The 9,286-nt window shown below is 39.8% G+C and overlaps 1 long non-coding RNA gene across 1 annotated transcript; it reads right to left on the bottom strand.

The window, feature by feature from the left end:
• Window positions 1-327: 327 nt before the first annotated feature.
• Window positions 328-9,175, bottom strand: LOC126928528 (uncharacterized). Its single transcript, XR_007716747.1, has 2 exons — window positions 8,759-9,175; window positions 328-575 (listed from the first exon to the last, which is right to left on the bottom strand). It is a non-coding gene; the product is annotated as an uncharacterized LOC126928528 (long non-coding RNA).
• Between the last annotated feature and the right edge of the window lie 111 nt (window positions 9,176-9,286).

Here is a 9,286-nt window from a genome sequence, read left to right as displayed (position 1 = left end):
GTGACTGAGGTTCTCTTATTGTTTTGAGTTCGCGTACGTCTTTTTGTAATTCGTTCATTTTTGCAATCATATCGGTTATTACTCGATAATTTGCATCCCACGTTCTTAGTTTTTCCGACAATGTCAAAAGCACATCTTCATCCAATGACTCTAATTTGGTTGCCATTATTTTTCAGATATATATTTTATCAATGACAGTAATAACTTTAATCCTCTGTGGAGCGTATCCCACCGCTGCCACCAAAAATTTTTATCTGTTACGTTCTGTTATGTTCGATTTGATTGTGCTATGCCTTCCGTGTTAGTCTAGACTAAATCCAGATAAAATTTTTGTTGTGTTATCTTGAGTTTAATCGGAAGGGGAAAATTGAAATGGTATGTTTGTTTATGAAATATTAATCGAGATGTTCGATTAATATGGTAGTTGCTGCCACCAGAAATAGTCTAAGGACTATTTCGAAGAATTTCCTTTTATTATTATTATTTTCTTTAAGTTGGGAGTGTTAGTGTATGATGGGTATTGTTTGTCTATCGTGTCTTTTGGATTCCCAGTCTGGAAGTGCCTCTGTAAGCACCTTCTTGCCTGTAGGAAAAACAAACGTTGTACCTTCGTCTGTCGTGTCTTTTGAATTCCCAGACTGGAAGTGCCTCTATAAGCACTTTCTTGCCTGTAGGAAAACAAACCTTGTAACCTGTCTGTTGTGGGGTTTGAACTAGGTGAGAGTCTATTATCTACTAACTGGTGTTTAATGGGTAGCGTTGACTTACGTTTGATGCAACTGGCAAACGAATTCCACCTTTCGGCTAACCTGCTATGCGCAGGAATACTGGCACGGGAGAGGATTAAAGTTATTAGGGATAGACAATTGGCAACGTATTTATTTCGTCTGACAGAGTTATGTTGGTTTAACTATATTTTAATTTATTCGTTGTTAGTTGATTAAAGGTATTACAATATCAGCAATAAGTATCGTCGGACGCAAATGTAGATATATTATATAGCGATGTACAATAAATAAATATTCCAGCTTCTAACTGGATAAATTTTACAAATGTTTGGTAGGATAATATTTATTCGTACCAATAAGATTAATAACAAACGCTATGGTGTGATGTGGGCGATGGCGAACGAGATCGAAAGGAATGCGCCTCGCAGTGTTCGGAAATTGGTGAATTTGAGGGCGAAAACTAGGTGGTGAACCTTCGCGATTTGACTCTAATTCTTCTCGATGCCTCCTCTCTTCCTTTTTTATTTCTGCAGCAATTAATCGTTTGTACCAACGTTCGGCTCGCTTTTTGCTGAGGTGACTTTTATCTTTTCTATTCTTTCTCGATTTCGTCATGGAATTATAATTCGTTCTTGACAACAAGTAAAGTCGTAAATGAGTAAATGATTATTTAATTTGGTGACTGAGTTCACTGTAGACAATCAGTGTGGCTTCGTAGGCCTCACCCAAGGATGAGCAATCTGCTAACGGTGGGAAGAGAAAAAACGAAAACCATAGATGCTTTCTGTCACGAAAACACCGTAATCACTGGTTGATACAGCGAACAATTGTAAACAAAATAGATCTAAAGCTGATTGAGTTTATTCCAAACAATTCATTAAATGTTGAGCAAGAACGTTCATCTCAATTATGTAATTATATTCTCTGTAAACAATCCATGTGGCTTCGTAGGCCCCGCCCAAGGATGAGCAATCTGCCAACGGTGGGAAGAGGAAAACGAAAACCATAGATGTTTCCAATGATTGAAAACACCGTGATCACTGGTCGATACAGAGAATAATTGTCGTGAATTCAAGATGTTCGAATGAAATTTTAAGTGAGTTATTTACTTGATACTTCTATCTGTCAACTATAGCTGCCGACGGATACTTTCGTTTGAAGACAACTTTGTTCAATTAAAAGTAAAAAAGAAGGGAAGAGGGTGTACAATTTCAAATCTCCTACCTTGTCTGATTTGTGGAGTCGATCAGGTGTGAGTATGGTTTGGCGATGAATCGGTTTTAACAATTAAATTTTGTTTCGCGATTAGTTACACGATGTTTCGGATTTTCGAACTTAATTAACAATTTTATTAAAGGGAATTACAATATGTACTAGATTGTTTCTTTGACGCGGACGGATCGACTTGCGAATGAACAAAAGAATAAATGAATCACCGAATCTCAAATTAATGCCGAACTTTAAGTGCAATACTCTTACAATACTCTTTAAGTTAAACTCACTGTTTCCAACTAAGACTGACTTCTGACTGCTCTGAATTAAAACTGAACTTTAACTACTTTCAACACTACTTTCAGTTAAATTCTGAATTCGGTAAAACCAGCTCTGACCTCAATTAAATCTGCACTCCAACAACTACTCTCTATTGAGTACTGAATCTCTATTTATATTCTTCCTAATTGTCACGTGACCGATTATTTCTTTTGTAATTGTACCATTACTACGTGACAATTTGTGAATATCGTAACTGCCTATTTCCGCTGGGGTTCTTGTTTTCTTGATTATCTCACCCTTTGCTGAAATTTCGTCTTCTTGATCATCTCACGTTTTGCTTGGTGTTAATGATATACAAGGTGCTTGAAAGAATGTACATGTTGCAGGTGGTCGTATTTTGCTGATGCTGCGTCTGCGTTCTTTCCATGGCCTTCGTTACTGATACCAGTGGAATGTGCCGGTCGCGTGGCTGCTTGGCCTTGCTGAGGTTGCATTTTGTGTATAGTCATGTTTCGCTCGGTCCATGTATGATTTAGTAATGTATTACACACATGTATATGTATATCTTCAGGATGTAATTTTCTAATAGGACAGACAATTTAATAAATTTTATGTTTATTATTAGAATATCAATCCCATATATATGTATATATGAATAATAAACTATGTTTAATAAATTTTATTAAATAATTTCCATTTTCATTGCACTGTGTGTTTGTTTCTAGGTATACGAATTGACACTTGCGTTGTTTGTGTATTGCGGTTATCTATGTTTTCGTTGCGGCACGTGCGGAGCGTGGGACGTGACACAACACGCGCACTACGTTCTGACGCATAATGTAGTGCAAAGGGCGTTTTAAACGTCGAAATATCTCAAACGGAAGAGAAATAACGCATAATTTTCTACAAAATCGACGAATTATTGCAATTTGCGTGTATCTGTGCTTGTTTCGACGCTGGACGAGAGGCGTCTACTAATTTCTGCAAGCATAATGCAGTGAAAAGGGCGTTTTAAACGTCGAAGTATCTCTAACGGGAGAGAAATATCGCTTAATTTTCTGCAAAGTCGACGAATTATTGCGATATGCGTGTGTCTGGGCTTGTTTCTACGACGTACAACACGTGCACTACGTTCTGCACGCATACTGTAGTGCAAAGAGCGTTTAAACGTCGAAATATCTCCAACGGGAGAGAAATATCGCTTTATTTTCTACAAAATCGACGAATTATTGTGAATTTTTTATGCCTGGTCTTGTTTCGACGATGGCAAATGCGTGCACTACGTTCTGCACGCATAACGCAGTGTAAAGGTCGTTTAAACGTCGAAATATATCAAACGGGAGAGAAATATCGCATAATATTCGTCAAAATCGACGATTTATTGCGATTTGCGTGTGTCTTGGCTTGCTTCTACGCTGGAAAACGCGTGCACTAAGTTCTGCACGTATAGCGCAGTGCAAAGGGCATTTAAACGTCGAAATATCTCAAACGGGAGAGAAATAACGCATAATTTTCGTCAAAATCGACGATTTGTTGCGATTTACGTGTGTCTGGGCTTATTTCGACGAAGGAAAACGTTTACACTACGTTCGGCACGCATGGCGCAGTGCAAAGTGCGTTTAAACGTCGAAACATCTCAAACGGGAGAAAAATATCGCATAATTTTCGTCTAAATCGATGAATGAATGCGTTTTGTCTGTATCTGGGCTTGTTTTTACGACGTATAACACGCGCACTACGTTCTGCAAGCATAACGCAGTGTAAAGGGCGTTTAAACGTCGAAATATCTTAAACGGGAGAGAAATAACGCATAATTTTCGTCAAAATCGACGATTTGTTGCGATTTACGTGTGTCTGGGCTTGTTTCGACGCTGGAGGACAGGCGTGTACTACGTTCCTAACGCATTATGCAATAAAAAGAGCGTTTGAACCTCGAAATATCTCAAACGGGAGAGAAATAACGCATAATTTTCGTCAAAATCGACGATTTGTTGCGATTTACGTGTGTCTGGGCTTGTTTCGACGACGGAAAACGCGTACACTACGTTCGGCACGCTTAACGCAATGCAAAGTGCGTTTAAAACGTCGAAATATCTCAAACTGGAGAGAAACAACGCAAAATTTTCGTCAAAATCGACGATTTGTTGCGATTTACGTGTGTCTGGGCTTGTTTCGACGATGCAAACCGCGTGCACTACGTTCTGCACGCATAATGTAGTACAAAGGGCGTTTAAATGTCGAAATATCTCAAACGGGAGCGAAACAACGCAAAATTTTCGTCAAAATCGACGATTCGTTGCGATTTACGTGTGTCTGGGCTTGTTTCGACGATGGAAACCGCGTCCACTACGTTCTGCACGCATAATGTAGTGCAAAGAGCGTTTAAACGTCGAAGTATCTCAAACGGGAGAGAAATATCGCTTAATTTTGTACAAAATCGACGAATTATTGCGATTAGCGTGGGTATGGTCTTGATTCGACGACGTACAACATGCGCACTACGTTCTGCACGCATAATGTAGTGCAAAGGGCATTTAAACGACGAAATATCTTAAACGGGAGAGAAATAACGCATAATTTTCTACAAAATCGACGAATTATTGCAATTTGCGTGTATCTGTGCTTGTTTCGACGCTGGACGAGAGGCGTTTACTACGTTCTGCAAGCATAATGCAGTGAAAAGAGCGTTTAAACGTCGAAGTATCTCTAACGGGAGAGAAATAACGCTTTATTTTCTACAAAATCGACGAATTATTGTGAATTTTTTATGCCTGGTCTTGTTTCGACGATGGCAAATGCGTGCACTACGCTCTGCACGCATAACGCTGTGTAAAGGGCGTTTAAACGTCGAAATATATCAAACGGGAGAGAAATATTGCATAATATTCGTCAAAATCGACGATTTATTGCGATTTGCGTGTGTCTTGGCTTGCTTCTACGCTGGAAAACGCGTGCACTAAGTTCTGCACGTATAGCGCAGTGCAAAGGGCATTTAAACGTCGAAATATGTCAAACGGGAGAGAAATAACGCATAATTTTCGTCAAAATCGACGATTTGTTGCGATTTACGTGTGTCTGGGCTTGTTTCGACGCTGGAGGACAGGCGTGTACTACGTTCCTAACGCATTATGCAATAAAAAGAGCGTTTGAACCTCGAAATATCTCAAACGGGAGAGAAATAACGCATAATTTTCGTCAAAATCGACGATTTGTTGCGATTTACGTGTGTCTGGGCTTGTTTCGACGCTGGAGGATAGGCGTGTACTACGTTCCTAACGCATTATGCAATAAAAAGAGCGTTTGAACCTCGAAATATCTCAAACGGGAGAGAAATAACGCATAATTTTCGTCAAAATCGACGATTTGTTGCGATTTACGTGTGTCTGGGCTTGTTTCGACGACGGAAAACGCGTACACTACGTTCGGCACGCTTAACGCAATGCAAAGTGCGTTTAAACGTCGAAATATCTCAAACTGGAGAGAAACAACGCAAAATTTTCGTCAAAATCGACGATTTGTTGCGATTTACGTGTGTCTGGGCTTGTTTCGACGATGGAAACCGCGTGCACTACGTTCTGCACGCATAATGTAGTACAAAGGGCGTTTAAATGTCGAAATATCTCAAACGGGAGAGAAATAACGCATAATTTTCGTCAAAATCGACGATTTGTTGCGATTTACGTGTGTCTGGGCTTATTTCGACGAAGGAAAACGTTTACACTACGTTCGGCACGCATGGCGCAGTGCAAAGTGCGTTTTAAACGTCGAAACATCTCAAACGGGAGAAAAATATCGCATAATTTTCGTCTAAATCGATGAATGAATGCGTTTTGTCTGTATCTGGGCTTGTTTTTACGACGTATAACACGCGCACTACGTTCTGCAAGCATAACGCAGTGTAAAGGGCGTTTAAACGTCGAAATATCTTAAACGGGAGAGAAATAACGCATAATTTTCGTCAAAATCGACGATTTGTTGCGATTTACGTGTGTCTGGGCTTGTTTCGACGCTGGAGGACAGGCGTGTACTACGTTCCTAACGCATTATGCAATAAAAAGAGCGTTTGAACCTCGAAATATCTCAAACGGGAGAGAAATAACGCATAATTTTCGTCAAAATCGACGATTTGTTGCGATTTACGTGTGTCTGGGCTTGTTTCGACGACGGAAAACGCGTACACTACGTTCGGCACGCTTAACGCAATGCAAAGTGCGTTTAAACGTCGAAATATCTCAAACTGGAGAGAAACAACGCAAAATTTTCGTCAAAATCGACGATTTGTTGCGATTTACGTGTGTCTGGGCTTGTTTCGACGATGCAAACCGCGTGCACTACGTTCTGCACGCATAATGTAGTACAAAGGGCGTTTAAATGTCGAAATATCTCAAACGGGAGCGAAACAACGCAAAATTTTCGTCAAAATCGACGATTCGTTGCGATTTACGTGTGTCTGGGCTTGTTTCGACGATGGAAACCGCGTCCACTACGTTCTGCACGCATAATGTAGTGCAAAGAGCGTTTAAACGTCGAAGTATCTCAAACGGGAGAGAAATATCGCTTAATTTTGTACAAAATCGACGAATTATTGCGATTAGCGTGGGTATGGTCTTGATTCGACGACGTACAACATGCGCACTACGTTCTGCACGCATAATGTAGTGCAAAGGGCATTTAAACGACGAAATATCTTAAACGGGAGAGAAATAACGCATAATTTTCTACAAAATCGACGAATTATTGCAATTTGCGTGTATCTGTGCTTGTTTCGACGCTGGACGAGAGGCGTTTACTACGTTCTGCAAGCATAATGCAGTGAAAAGAGCGTTTAAACGTCGAAGTATCTCTAACGGGAAAGAAATATCGCTTAATTTTCTGCAAAATCAACGAATTATTGCGATTTGCGTGTGTCTGGGCTTGTTTCTACGATGGAAAACGCCTGCACTACGTTCTGCACGCATAACGCAGTGTAAAGGGCGTTTAAACGTAGAAATATCTCAAACGGGAGAGAAATAACGCATAATTTTCTACAAAATCGACGAATTATTGCAATTTGCGTGTATCTGTGCTTGTTTCGACGCTGGACGAGAGGCGTGTACTACGTTCTGCAAGCATAATGCAATAAAAAGAGCGTTTAAACGTCGAAATATCTCTAACGGGAGAGAAATAACGCTTTATTTTCTACAAAATCGACGAATTATTGTGAATTTTTTATGCCTGGTCTTGTTTCGACGATGGCAAATGCGTGCACTACGCTCTGCACGCATAACGCAGTGTAAAGGGAGTTTAAACGTCGAAATATATCAAACGGGAGAGAAATATGGCATAATATTCGTCAAAATCGACGATTTATTGCGATTTGCGTGTGTCTTGGCTTGCTTCTACGCTGGAAAACGCGTGCACTAAGTTCTGCACGTATAGCGCAGGGGAAAGGGGCATTTAAACGTCGAAATATCTCAAACGGGAGAGAAATAACGCATAATTTTCGTCAAAATCGACGATATATTGCGATTTGCGTGTGTCTTGGCTTGTTTCGACGAAGGAAAACGTTTACACTACGTTCGGCACGCATAGCGCAGTGCAAAGTGCGTTTAAATGTCGAAATATCTCAAACGGGAGAAAAATATCGCATAATTTTCGTCAAAATCGACGTTTTATTGCGATTTGCGTGTGTCTGGGCTTGATTCGACGACGTACAACACGCGCACTACGTTCTGCACGCATAATGTAGTGCAAAGGGCGTTTAACCGTCGAAGTATCTCAAACGGGTGAAAAATATCGCTTAATTTACTACAAGATCGACGAATTATTGTGCATTATGTGCGCCTTTACTTGTTTGGACGATGGAAAACGCGTGCACTACGTTCTGCACGCATAGCGTAGTGCAAAGTGCGTTTAAACGTCGAAATATCTCAAACGGGAGAGAAATATTGCATAATTTTCTTTAAAATCGACGATTTGTTGCGATTTACGTGTGTCTGGGCTTGTTTGGACGATGGAAACCGCGTGCACTACGTTCTGCACGCATAATGTAGTGCAAATGTTACGTTCTGTTATGTTCGATTTGATTGTGCTATGCCTTCCGTGTTAGTCTAGACTAAATCCAGATAAAATTTTTTTTTTTTTGTTGTTGTGTTATCTTAAGTTTAATCGGAAGGGGAAAATTGAAATGGTATGATTGTTTATGAAATATTAATCGAGATGTCCGATTAATATGGTAGTTGCTGCCACCAGAAATAGTCTAAGGACTATTTCAGAGAATTTCCTTTTATTATTATTATTTCTTAAAGTTGGGAGGGTTAGTGTATGATGGGTATTGTTTGTCTATCGTGTCTTTCTGATTCCCAGTCTGGAAGTGCCTCTATATGCACCTTCGTGGCTGTAGGAAAACAAATCTTGTACCTTCGTCTGTCGTGTCTTTTGAATTCCCAGACTGGAAGTGCCTCTGTAAGCACTTTCTTGCCTGTAGGAAAACAAACCTTGTACCCTTGTATGTTGTGTCTTTTGAATTCCCAGACTGGAAGTGGCTCTGTAAGCACTTTCTTGCCTGTAGGAAAACAAACCTTGTACCCTGTCTGTCGTGTCTTTTGAACTAGGTGAGAGTCTATTATCTACTAACTGGTGTTTAATGGGTAGCGTTGACTTACGTTTGATGCAACTGGCAAATGAATTCCACTTTTCGGCTAACCTGCTATGCGCAGGAATACTGGCACGGGAGAGGATTAAAGTTATTAGGGATAGACAATTGGCAACGTATTTATTTCGTCTGACAGAGTTATGTTGGTTTAACTATATTTTAATTTATTCGTTGTTAGTTGATTAAAGGTACTACAATATCAGCAATAAGTATCGTCGGATGCAAATGTAGATATATTATACAGCGATGTACAATAAATAAATATTCTAGCTTCTAACTGGATAAATTTTACAAATGTTTGGTAGGATAATATGTATTCGTACCAATAAGATTAATAATAAACGCTATTCTCTAATTCTTCTCGATGCCTCCTCTCTTCCTTTTTTATTTCTGCAGCAATTAATCGTTTGTACCAACGATCGGCTCGCTT

This window comes from Bombus affinis, unplaced genomic scaffold, assembly GCF_024516045.1.
Source record: "Bombus affinis isolate iyBomAffi1 unplaced genomic scaffold, iyBomAffi1.2 ctg00001045.1, whole genome shotgun sequence".
Taxonomy (NCBI): Eukaryota; Metazoa; Arthropoda; class Insecta; order Hymenoptera; family Apidae; genus Bombus; species Bombus affinis.
This window is presented reverse-complemented; position numbering and strand designations above follow the sequence as displayed.